Raw genomic sequence first — 13,366 nt, forward strand, 5'->3', positions numbered from 1 at the left:
ATACCTTCTACCTGGCTCCTATTCCCAACATGGAACATGCCATTTGCCTCTTACCTAGAACAGTCTACAACTTTCCCAACAGCCTACATCCCTTGCGAAACTCCTTTTCTCTGTCACTCTATGAGGTTCTAGCTCTAACCAGCAAGAAGTTTTCCCAGTGCACCTGCCCATCAGGACTGAAAACTGATGTTGACTGAGGCCGTAATAGTGACTCAACACTGAAGAGGGCCAAGTACTAGTCCTTTGGGTGTTCTAACTTAGACAGTTCAGGATCCTTCTCTGATGTCTTATATTGATAAAAAATAATACATGGAAGATTTATTTTATAGGCATATCTTGCCTTAAGATCATCCCACTTGGACAAAGATATTTGATACCAAAACCCATATCTTCTGAGATATAGAGAGAAGGAGATAGAGAAAGAAAAAGAGTAATTTTATTAGTTACATTCTCATATACCAACACCTGCAGTACCTGAAGGCAAAATAAATTAAGTTTTAGACTTTCCAGGAATCCAAGGTGTTTTCTAGAGAGGAGAGTCAGTAATTCTGTTCTGTGTTTAAGCCACTGTGTATGACTTTCTGTCAATGGCCAGCAAGTGACTCATGTAGAAAACAATGCACACCCTTCTGTGACACCTGGTCATAGTCACACTCTTAATAGAAGATTTATTTATTTTTATATTAGTTGTTCTGCCTGTATGTATGTATGTATGTATGTATGTATGTATGTACAGTACATGTGTACAGTACCCAACAAAGCCAGAAGAAGGAATCAGAGCCCCTAGAACTGGAGTTACAGACCATTGTGAGCTGCCATGTGGTGCTGAGATACCAACTAGATCCTCTGGAAAAGTAGCCAGTGTTCTCACCACTGAGAAATCTCTCTAGCTCCTCCCTCTCTTTTTAAAATTACATTTACTTTATTTATTGTTTGCATTATGGTCAGAGGACAGCCTGTGGTAACTGGTTCTCTCCTTCCACCATCAGTTCCAGGGATCAAACTCAGATTGAGAGGCTTGGCAGCCTTCATCCATAAGCCATCTTACTGGCCGCTCTTCTCTTTTTGCTGTGGACATACATCTCACAGGCTCACTAAAGGTTTAAATTATATAGTCCATGGCATATCCATTACATTGGCCAGTCTTAAATGAAGCTTTCAGGTTCCAACTAGCTTCCTATTTCTTGTTCAATATTTATTATCCATAAGACAGAATACAAAATACCTCCAATCAATCAGTGGCTATTAAACCAGCTATTGATGGAATGCCTTCTCTGCCCTTAGCTGTAAACTAAGGCATGGGAAGTCAAAGTCCCTACTTACCAAGGTACGGCCATAGGATTGAGACTCACATGCATATGAAAAGCGGAGTGGAATAGAAGTCAGGGGACCAACATCACCTACAGAATGATCTCCCAAGCCTTAAAGGAACACATAGTCAATACTCTTCTTCCTTCTGCTCTGTTGGTCATGGACTCTGTAAAGTCATGGGCTGCCACTATTTCAATTCACAGTGTACAGCAACAGAACATGTCTGGGGCCATCCATAAATCATTCATGTATTTACTCATTCATACACTAACTCACTCATTTAGATATATTTTAAGAGGCTGCTTAAGCAAAGTTCAGTATTCACGTTGGTTGGTTTTAAGTTTAATCAACTCTCCACTTTGCAATCCTTTAGCTTACCCACTAACAAAAAGGGAGTACCTCTGAAAGCTACACAGTTGAGATGAGATGAGTGAGACACCAGGATGAAAAGGAACTGGAGAATGATTTGGGTTTAGTCCCAAAGTCTCCTTAAGGGACAATAAAAACTAACCAAAAATGATTTTGGAGGCCTTTCTATCTCCACCAGCCACATTGGCTGCATCTGTAATCTGAATTTCCACAAGCAGGGTACACAAGGCCATATTCTTCTAGGCAGAGGCAATTACCTAATATATGTTCTATGTGTAGTTGGTGAGGTGACTATCAAGTGGCTCAGGCCTGCTCCATATCCTCCAAGAATAGAGTGAGCGAAACAATGTACAACTCTTCTTGGATTCAGTTCTCAAGTGTTCTGTGTAGCTGGTTTCAGTGGAGCCCCCTGAAACTGAACTGAATAGTTTTTTTAGGTGCTGGTGTTAGGAATAAAGAATAATGAACCTGAAGTTTGGGGGACAACTCAGTCTCAGAACAACTTCACATTCTACAGTAAAAAGGCATAGAAGTGAGTTTTGCATTCTTGAATGAGGTACCAAAAGGCATGTCTGTCATTAATTTTGCATTTGTTTCTAGCTCATTCAATCCATAACTTCCTCTTCTGCCATGCTCGCTGAAATGAAGAATGGCCAATTGATTCCACAAACCATACATTAATTGTATCTACCTCTCCTGTCATTCCTCATTTCTAGATAATAAATAATTCAAGTCTCTTAATCTCCCTTATTTAGAGGACATGAACTTCTTGCCTTTAATTATTTTTCTCAAGCCCCTTACTCTCAGCAAAAGACCTTTGAAAGGAAACTAAACAAATCAGGAAGGCAGTTTGTGCACCACCGACTCATGCAATTTTATCATAGAGCTTCTTTTGCGTTTTGTTATCTTCATATAAAGGACAGAGAACTTCTAGTTAGATATCTTAGCCATAACAATCTCTGGAGATAACATATCACTTGACCTTTCCAACATGACCTCTGGGCAGCATCCTGAATACACAATACAGTTAAAAAGCACCTTGTTTGGCCAATCTTTTAAGTGTAACTCAAAGTTGAATAAGCCTTCATTCCTTCAGAAAGCAATGAACAAATTATCTATGGTTTGAGTCTCCAGTATTCACTAATGGCTGTTCTCACATAGAGTTGTTACACTAGAAATGTAAGGCCATGGATTCTACTCTGGCCTTCTCAGTTATAACAGTGAGTGAAAAGCAGTTCTCCCAATGTCAAGGACCACTGAATCCCATCTTTCTTGCAGTTGTTGCTGGGGTGGTGGCATTGCTCCTGTTGTTGGGGTGGTGGTTGGGATCATTTTATTTTCACAAGCAATTGGAAGATACTACCATAGTAATGTAGTACAGCACCAACACAAACCTTCCATGGATTTTGTTTCACTTCCTGTAGATACTGAGCAGAATATTTATGGCTCCAGACATACAATGAGAGACAGATGGATCTCAGTGTTCAAAGCCAAGGAAGTGATTCACAACACACCTGTGATCCAGTGCTGCTAGTGATCATCCATTAACTATACTCCCTGTCTTAAAAACAGATGCTTTTAAGCACTAAATCCTTCTCCAGTTACCTAGTGTGTGACTTCTTGGTAGTCAAGGTGAACTTGAGTTCCATAGACTCCTTTGGACCGCATGATGGCTGGAAGGGTCAGAACTCACCAAAAGAACACACACACACACACACACACACACACACACACACACACACAGAGAGAGAGAGAGAGAGAGAGAGAGAGAGAGAGAGAGAGAGAGAGAGAGAACTGAGAATCAGACATCTTTGACCAACTAATATAACACACCTCTCAGACAGAGAAATTAGTACACATCTTCAAAAATAAGCCTGTATTAGTCACTTTTATATTGATGTGACAAAACACCATGACCAAGGAAACTTCTAGAAAAGAAAGGTTCAATTTGTGGTTACAGTTCTGGAGCAATAGAAGTCCATCACCACCAGGGCAGGCAGCAGGTAAGCATGGTGGCTGGAGCAGCAATCTGAGAGTACACATTTTAAAACTCCAAGTGGGAAACAGAGGGTGAACTGGAAACAACTGGTGTATGACTTTTGAAACCTCAACCTCAAATGTGTCCAGTGACACAGTGTCTCCAGTAAAAAAACACACAGACAGAACCACCAACTGGGACCAAATATTCAAAGGCCTGAGACTATGGAGGCACATCTCATTTAAATCATCACAAAACTGCACATGTAAACATATCTCATCTAAACCACTCCAAAACCTCAAAAGTAAGCAGTCTCTCACTTCTCCAATTAAAAGAAGTAGACCAATTGAATGGATTGAAATAACAAGGTCCAACCATTTGCTGCTGCAAGAAACTCACAGTTCTAATACAGACACATAGAGCCTGAAAGTGAAACTGTGGAAGATGACATTCTAACTAAATGCAGTCTGAGAGTAAGCAGGAGTAGTTACACTCACATGGGACAAAGCACACACTGCACTAAAACTAGTCAGAAGGGATAAAAATGATTCTCACATAATAACAAAGTGAACCATAGGTCATGAAGCTACAACAATGACAGACACTTTGATGCCATTAACTTTGATGAACAGTTTCACTACTAGACATAATGGACAAAAAGGTCTAAATACAACAGTAATGGGTGGCTTTAACACCCCATGCCCATCAAAACATGAATCATCCAGTTAAGAATCTAATGGCAATGCTGTGGTATATTTTTTTCCATTCATTTACTTAGCTCATAATAAAGTCATGCACAATTATGATACATAATACAGTATGTTCACAATGGCATGGCTAAATTAAATCAATTAACATGTTATATCACACATATTCATCATTTTTGTTTTGAGAACACTTAAAGTACTCTATCTTACAACTTTTAAAGTATAGCATATTGTTACTAACCATATTTATCATGCTCTCAGTAGACCTCAAGACATCACAGAGTCCATGCCTCTTATCCAACTGTAGTTTTATATCCTTAAACCAATCATTTCCCCATTGTTAAAAGACCCACATTGAAGCCTAATAGCCACAATTCTGCTCTCTGCTCCCATAAGTTCATCATTTCTAGGTTAACTGCTGTGATTTCTTAAACGTAATTGGCCCCCATAATCTCATAGGAAGTGGCACAATAGGAGGTGTGGCTTTGTTGGAGTGGGCATGGTCTTACTGGAAGCAGTGTGCCACTGTGGGGACTGTTTTTTGAGGTTTCCTATGCTTAAGATACCACCAAGTGTGTCAGTTGATTTTCTGTTGCCTGCAAGCCAAGATGTAGCCAACACCACATCTGCCTGTACACTGCCGTGCTCCCTGCCATGATAATAATGGCAGAACCTCTGAAACTGTGAGCCAGCCACCCCAATTGAGTGTTTTCTTTATGAGAGTTGCTGTGGTCATGGTGTCCCTTCACAGCAATAAAAATCCTAACAAGACAGACACTTCAGAGTTCATTCCTCCAGTCATAGATCAGGTGGTTTGAACACACATTGTTCTTAGCCCTCCATGACATTTTCTTTAAAATCATGTTGTAGGCCATATAGACATACTTAAATAAATGAAAAGAATTAATAATGTCTGATATGCAATTCAATCACAATGCAATAAAGTTATTGTCAGCAACAGAAAAATCTATAGGAAATACTCAAACATGTAGAGACTGAACAATATGATATTGGACAATATGAATGATTTGGGCATCATTTATGTGATAAGTGAGAATTTTACAAACATCCCTAAAATGTGAGAATAAAATTCAGAATTCATACAGTTTTATATGCTGTCTAACATGAGGAAAAGAAAAAACACTTATGAGAATTTCTTTATGACTTTTTGAAATAGTTTTGTACCCCAATTCTAGGCTCAGGTCACTGGTAATTTTCTTAAATTATTTTATAACACCAGATTTTGCTACTTGTAAAAACCAATATGGTTTTACCTATTTATTCTTTACCTCAATGACCTGAGTCTTTCAAGAGAGTAGGGGCATTAGCCAGATTGTGTGTCTTAGCTGTAAACCCATGCTAAGAAAACAATAGAAATCTCAGTAGAGATGTCTTGAATTAATGAGTCAAGAATGGAAAACAGAATGAAGGAAACATGAGAAAATTAAATACACACAGTTCGGTTAAGAGAAAATGTTGTGTGTATGTCCTTAAAGTAACATTGAGTGTGAGGGGCCAATGAAAGAATAAAAAGCTTTCATTGAACACACAGTAAGAGGAAGAGAGGGAAAGAGTCAGAGTCAATACAGTGAGATAGAGAGACTCAGAGAGAGTAACGTATCACATTAAAACAGCAGATGCTGAGTGAGGATGTAGGTGTGGATGCCTCCAGACACAATGACCAGCTTTAATAATGCAGTGCCAACATAGTGGTACACAGAGCCATATGGTCAGACCCATGGAACACAAACAGCCCAAGATATCCTTGGAAGTCTGTGTAAAAGTCCTATGCATGGAGACTAAACAGTAGACATGCACAAACGAAACTTTGTCATTGCATATACCTTCTTCAACTCTGTTTCTTCATGACCCGAGAGGCAGGTGTCAAGTTAGAAAATCAACTGACATAAGAGTAGAGTCTACTGTGTGCTGAGCTTCTCAGACACAGATTCAGAGTCATGAAGCCTGCAGCAGAAGGAACCATTGGGACAGTGAAAAATGGGTGAGGGCAGGATACACCATGTTGCAACAATTAAAGAAACAAGGTGGATTCTCGCCATGGAGCCACCTGATGTGCAGCTCTGCCCAGAAGCACCCTCAATGTCAGCATCTCTCCCAGAGGTCACCTGGAAACTTTGCTGCTGACTCTACCTCCAGAGCAAAGTTTTTGTTCTACTTTTAGACACTACTATATAAGCTGTTTCAGGTTTGCAAAGTAAGACCCATGCTTGTGCCAAAGAGAAGGACATATGTAGAGAAAAGATTTGAAACTATTTACCTCCCTGAATATCTGCTCACACACTGGTGAGTTTTCTTTGTCTGGTGGTAAAAACATCCGCCCATGACTGACAGTGTTGTCTCGTTTTCTTAAGACTTACTTTGTTTTCAGTCATGTGTTTGTGTGTGTGACTAAGTGTGGATATGTGTAAGTGAGTGCAGGTACCTGCAGAGGCCAGGAGAGGACATCAGATCCCCTGAGGTAGAGTTACAGGCAGTTGTAAGTCTCTCCATGTAGGGGCTGGGAATCAAACACAGTCCTCTGCTAGAGTGATAAACACTGTTAACTTGAGCTGTCTCCAACCCCACTATTTGAAGTACTGAAAAGAAGGAATTGTTTCTAAAAATAGCAGGTCACTGACCTTTAGGTTGAGGTGATACCTTTCAGAGTGCATGACTTACCATGAAATGAATACTTCCCCGGGTAACAAAGGGGTGTCCTTGAGCATGCACTATTGGTCACCCAACACTGCCCAGTGGCTTCCTCTGCCTCATAGGACCCACATGAGCTACTGAGGTAAGGCAAGCAAAATTCTTGCTTCTTCCCAGGAATCTGCTCACTGTTTAGCCTTGAAGGTGAGACAACAGGGACAGAATGTGGAGGAAGCCACACAGGAGGGCACAGAGGGGAAAGAGGGAGCATAGGCTGTGAGTGAGAACCAGTGAACCCTATCTGAGCACTAGGTCATGATAATGGACAATGCCATAGGACCTGGGAACATTGGAAGTGCAGGTGTAATTCCTACACTGTGAACTGTGACCTTTATCAATGAAGCCTCCTCTCTGTTTCCTTACTCTAGTCATTTCTCAAGATGCCACTAAGACCCACAATTCTGGGCTAGAGAGATGCTTCATCGATTAAAAACACTGACTGCTCTTCCAGAGGACCAGGGTTCAATTCGCAGCACCCACATGTCAGCTCACAACTGTCTGTAACTCCTGTTCCAGGGGATCTGATGCCCCCATGCAGACATACATTGCAGGCAAAGCACCAATATGCACTTAAGAGATCCTAAAAAATAGCCACAATTTATAATAAGTAACAGCCATTGGCTGTTTCAGCCACAGTAAAACCCAGCTTCTAAAGTCCACAGTGGAGGCTGGCACTGGAGCACAGCCCTACTTTGTAGCTAATACCTCAGGAAATAGGTTAGTTGTAAGTAAGTACTTCCTAATTACTTTGGTAAATTCCTCCTGAATGCTTCCCCCAAGCGTTTGAAACATTTCATTAATGAACACTATTAATTCATTAAATTCGTTAAGTCTGCTTTTGTCTCTTAAGGTGTCCAATGGTAAGACTTGCCTAAAGCATCCCATTTGGTTTGTGCCACTGCCTCTTTCAAGGGTCTGAAATCCTGGCCGTGTCATATACTTGAAGGAGTTAAAATGAGGCAGGAGAGGGCAGCCTCATGTGCTGTCTGGCCACCACCAGGTCCTTCCCCCTCCCCCAGGTCTTCACTATTCCATCCCACTGTGCTTCTGCCTATGCCCCCTGGCTACACTCCACCAGGTGTGCTCATCTGGAATTGATCCAAGGCTCCCTGATGACATGATGCAGAGGGTTTTGGGAATTCCCTCTTCAGAGGCCAGACAGGAACATGACAGCACCCTGATGCTGCAGTAAAATGTGAACCCTCTGTTTGGAAACCAGCCAGGGGATTTGCACAATGTGTGTTACCAGGTCAGTCACTTTGGGACTTAAGGGGTTAAACCAAAGACTACTCCATGATTCTCAAATATGTTGTCTGGTCACAATTTTTATCGGTTAAAGTTAATTTCCAAATCTACAGGCTGACAAGTACATTCTTTTTTGGTTCTGGAAGCAAAGCTTCTGAGAGAGGCTATTTTAATCTATTTTAATAATCACAGAGCTATCACCCTCTTGTCTATTATCCAACAAAAACAAGAGCAAGACAACTATTTTCTCCTCATACATTTGTTTCAGTCTCCTTTAAAACAAAATTCGGGATCCATTTAAACCACATTCCTTCAACAAGGTGCTTAATTAACATTGGCATGCCCTTGTAGGCATGTCCCCCAGCAATGTTACCTGTCACTTTAAGGTTGTGATATGAACGTGTAGAAGTTTTCATAAGTGCTACAGAGAAAAGAATTCTACCCAACAAGCCAGGTTTGCTCTAAATATGTCCTCTTAGTCCTTGTCACTACCAGAAGGTTTAGGTGCAGGTAGAATCTAGCTCAGAGCTCCCTGGTGGAATTCCAATATTAAAGCCATAGGAGAGCTGCGGGCTGACTATTCTGTGCCATATGAGCATCCGTGCAGAGCTTGGGTGCAGCCTCTGCAAGGTGAATGGCACAAGGACAAAAGTTCCCAGCCAAGGAGAACCCAAAGATAAGCTGAGAAGGAAAGCACTAATTATCACACACAGCAGCACAACTCGAGAGTGAGGTAAATCACTAGATGACTTCAGTCATACGTTCCCCAAGTAAGTTGTACAAACATCACCGAAACACCTTAATAGTATGGAAATCCTTCAACAACTTTTGTGTATATGTTTCTTTTCTTTCTCTGTTTTCAGTACCCTACATATCTTTTTTAATGTAGCGTTTTAAAGATTTTTTTACACTATAGCAATTAGATAAGGGGAGAATTATTTTTGAAGGGTAGTCTGTCAACTACCCTTCACAGCTACAGATTCGTGTGTCACCCATCCGGATGCCACACGCCAGCACACCTGCCTTGATTTTGGCATATGTTTAAAATAACACTTGAAGAGACAAATACATACACACACAAGTCAGGCAGTCTACTCACAGCACTTGATAAAATGATATTGAGACATTGTCCTTTCTCAGGCATGAATCCTGTCGAGGGTTCCAGCATTCTCTTCTGCTATGACTGTTGTCCCCGGGAAATGCATAATTTAGGGTCCCTGCTCAGGTAACTGCACCTCAGAATGCATCACTGAACAGAGGCTCCCGTTCACGGTCTTGCTGGAAACATCAAACTCATTTTCATTCTGCAGCTAGAGTTCGGAGCAGCCCCTGGGGTGGGTCTGAGCCACTGCCTCTGCACGTGCTACCCTAGCGTCCTTGATTGACACACTCCAATGCCAGGATCCTGGGAAGGGTCGCTCTAATTGGTGCTCACGTGCGGCCACAGCCTTCCGCTAGTGTGGAGGTGTGTGCTGCAGTGCGGCTGGCTCTCCCTCCCAGTCCCGCCTGCTAATGGCTTCTCAATAGCTTTCAAAATGCAAAAGAGTATGCTGATGAGTGGGCAGGAGGGAGCTGCTGCACAGGCACCCTGAATCTTACTGGAACTCCCTATCCATTGCCCTGATGGGACAGGATTCTTAGCTGGTGGCCAAGCTCATTATTTTTAGTTGCACCACTAGTTGCTGTGTGTGAATATGAAATGGACAGCAGGAGCTCAAAATAGCCCCTCCTTGGGATGGGAGCGCTTGGATCTGCCTCTAGCCAGGAAGCGTGCTCACAAGGCATCATTCTGGTTATCTATGCAGAATGCAAAATTTAAATTACCCACAGAAAGCAGTTGATCTGAACAGCTTTAAAATTTAGGATTTTGCTACCTCTGCAGGCTGCAATGAATTACACCGCACAACCTAAGCCAGGGAATGAAGTTTTCTTGGGATGCAATCAGAAGGGAACACGTGGTCTCCAAAGCTCTATGGTAATGGACTTAAATAGCATCCTTTAATAGCAAGTTAGCCAGAGAAGGTCATAGGTAAGTCACTTACAAATGAGAATGTGTAAGTGGTTTGCTTTTGTAAGTTAACATATTTTTATTTCTAACAATATTTTTATTTACTTGCTGAGAATTTCATAACAAAGTATTTTGATCATATTCATTCCCCTCCCTGAACTCCCTACCCACTCAGTTCTATGCTGTGTCTCTGTTTTAAAAAAATGTATGGAGTCCAGTTTGTATTGGCTAATCATTCCCGAGCATGGGGTCTGCCCTGGAGTGTGGCTGATATACCCAGTGTCTGTCCATTAAAGAAAACTGATCTCCCAGGATAAGTTTATTTACTGCATCACATGTGGGACTAAACCCCAGCTGGACATCATATACTACCAAATAAAAACACCAGCATTGGGAATGGGTTACATCTTTCTGAGTCACTGGCCCACAGTTTCCCTTAGATCCCAAGCACTGCAGGTTATTGTCAATGTTATTGGTCACCCTCCACAGCCTGATGGCAAGACCCTAGCACTGAACACGCTGCTCCCTCATGTCACAGGACATGGAGAGATTCAGTTGGTACTCCCCTGGAAGCTCCACCTGTACTGGCTAGTGTTTACAGAGCTGGTAGGAGCTGTGCACATTCTCAGAAAGAAATGACCATCATTCTCACCCAACTGTGAACCCTGCGAGCCACAGTAAAGACCTGGATACAAGGAAATGTCTTTTTCATGATCTTCTTGAGAGTTCATAGTCATGATTTGTTTCAGCCTTTGAAGGCACTGAGGATGTGAAAAAGTGAAACACGTGGTGAAGGTTCACACCTTTCTGTGGTGGAGCATAAATCGTGCGTTCCCTTATAAATAAAACCCAGTGAGTCTGTCTTTATTAAATATGATTATAAAAGTCAGACCTGTACAGCAAGGAATCATGAATACACTTCAAGGGACAGTGTCCTAACCATCATAGTCACGTTTTCCTTCAAAGTTCAAATTTAGATTCTACTACTTTCCAGAGTACCCATTTAGAAAGAACTTCAAGCCCCTTTATGGATGGAAAGTGTGGTACCTAATCTCCATTATATGGTTAGAAATAAGTCATATAAAACTGTTGTTTATATTTTTGGTGTTCAATAAAGTGACTATTAAAATTAACAAGAAAAAATTATTTTACTTTGTATCAAATGACCTTGTCCACACTTTAACATTCTCAAGAATTAGAAAGACTTTTTGCCTTCGTTAAAACTGATTCTTCATTATTCATCCATTCAGTATCCTCCTTATACACGAACTTCTATTCTCTGTAACTTGCATACCTCTGGATGTGAACAAGCAGCCTGCATTTTATGACAACCAAGTTCTATGATGCCATGATTCACTCCTTAAAATAAAAGCATGAGTCCTAAAGATATTACAAAAGTATGATTGATTGACTGGGACCTAGTGATCTCTTTTAAATGACTTAAACCCATCTCTGGCAGAACTCTGACCAAAGTACATCCCTGCCCTTGAGGTGCCCATTGGTGAAATGCAGATGTACACCAAGCCATGCAATGTGGTGCATGAGAAACAACACAGGCAGGGACTTGGTCTCACAAACTAGTGCAGAGCAGCAACACCAGGCACAGCTGAGGAAGTAGAGATGAATGTACAAAGTGTGAAGAGGGTTCACTTTGCCTCATATGTATGACCTGTATACAACAACTGCACTATATGTGTGGTGATATATTGTTTATACTCAAAATAACTAGTGGTAGAGCCAGTCACTAGTTAACCATAAAGGTCTAGAAGTCTGTACAGACAGACCAGAAGTGAGATGGTTGGGCAGAGAGAGGAATACAGGCAGGATGAGACAGGAACTTGGTCTCTTTTCATTCTGAGGATTTCATAGAGGTAAGAAATCTAGAGACAGGCTTCTCTGCTTTTCTGATCTTTCAGTTTTCATCTCCTAATATCTGACTCTGGGTTTTTATTACTAAGACCTTTTAGCATTAGTGTCACCTATACATACATATGTTGCACATGAGCTGTACATGAGCTGCACACAGGATGTACATGAGTTGTGTTTGGGCAGTGTATGAGCTGCGTATGAGCTTTGTATGAGCTGTGCATGACTTGTGAATGAATTGTACATGAAGTGTGTATCAACTATGCATGAGATGTACATAAATTGTACATAGGATGTGTTTGAGCTCTGTGGACATTTTATTTTTACACACTCTCAAGTTGTCTTATATTGACTTTGAAACTTTGTGCCCATTTTGTAAGCCTTTGAGGACATGCACTGCCAAAAGAGATGCGTTTTTATTTTCACATGCCTATCAAACAAGAATACTTCCTTATTCAAGTGTAACTATGATGGGAACTTAGATTGGATTCTATTAACTCTCATACCGTCAGACAAAGGATGACTTAAAATTTATTACATTTCCTGAAATATAATTTTCCTAAGAAACTCAGCTATGGTAGGGATCACAAAGATCACACTGCAGCTCTTAGGATCCCATATTTTATGGATAATACCAGATTTGATGGTAGCAGTAAGGCAGAGCTGAGACTGGAATGGATATATTACTAGAAATTCATTTACACTGTGGAATTGGTCAGTAAGCATAATATTAAATACAAGTATTTGAAAGGAATTGTTTTCCATTGCCAGAAAACTCACAACTAATAAATTATTTCATTATTTTGCAGCATTTTTACAATACCCTGTTGTTATCAGTGAAAATATCAAGGATATTTCCAAAACACTTTTTATTTGTTTTGCATCAAACAGCTGTTCATGGTTCACACTCTTTCTGATACAAACACATGCTACTTTTTCTTTTAAATGTAATCATTATAACACACCAGGTATTTTTTTCAAAGGAGATAGATGATTACCCAGCTTTTAAGAAAAGTGAACCTAGAACGCCACAGTACTGACAAGCATTTGACAATGCACATCTGCTCAGGGGGTGTATTTACTGCATTCCAGATAGGATACCTCAACCCAGTTCTACCAAGAACCTGTGCTACAGGCAATGTAAGATGGGATCCAGTTTTCCAATCTTTTTAA

Source organism: Cricetulus griseus (assembly GCF_003668045.3).
Source record: "Cricetulus griseus strain 17A/GY chromosome 1 unlocalized genomic scaffold, alternate assembly CriGri-PICRH-1.0 chr1_1, whole genome shotgun sequence".
NCBI classification, from domain to species: Eukaryota; Metazoa; Chordata; class Mammalia; order Rodentia; family Cricetidae; genus Cricetulus; species Cricetulus griseus.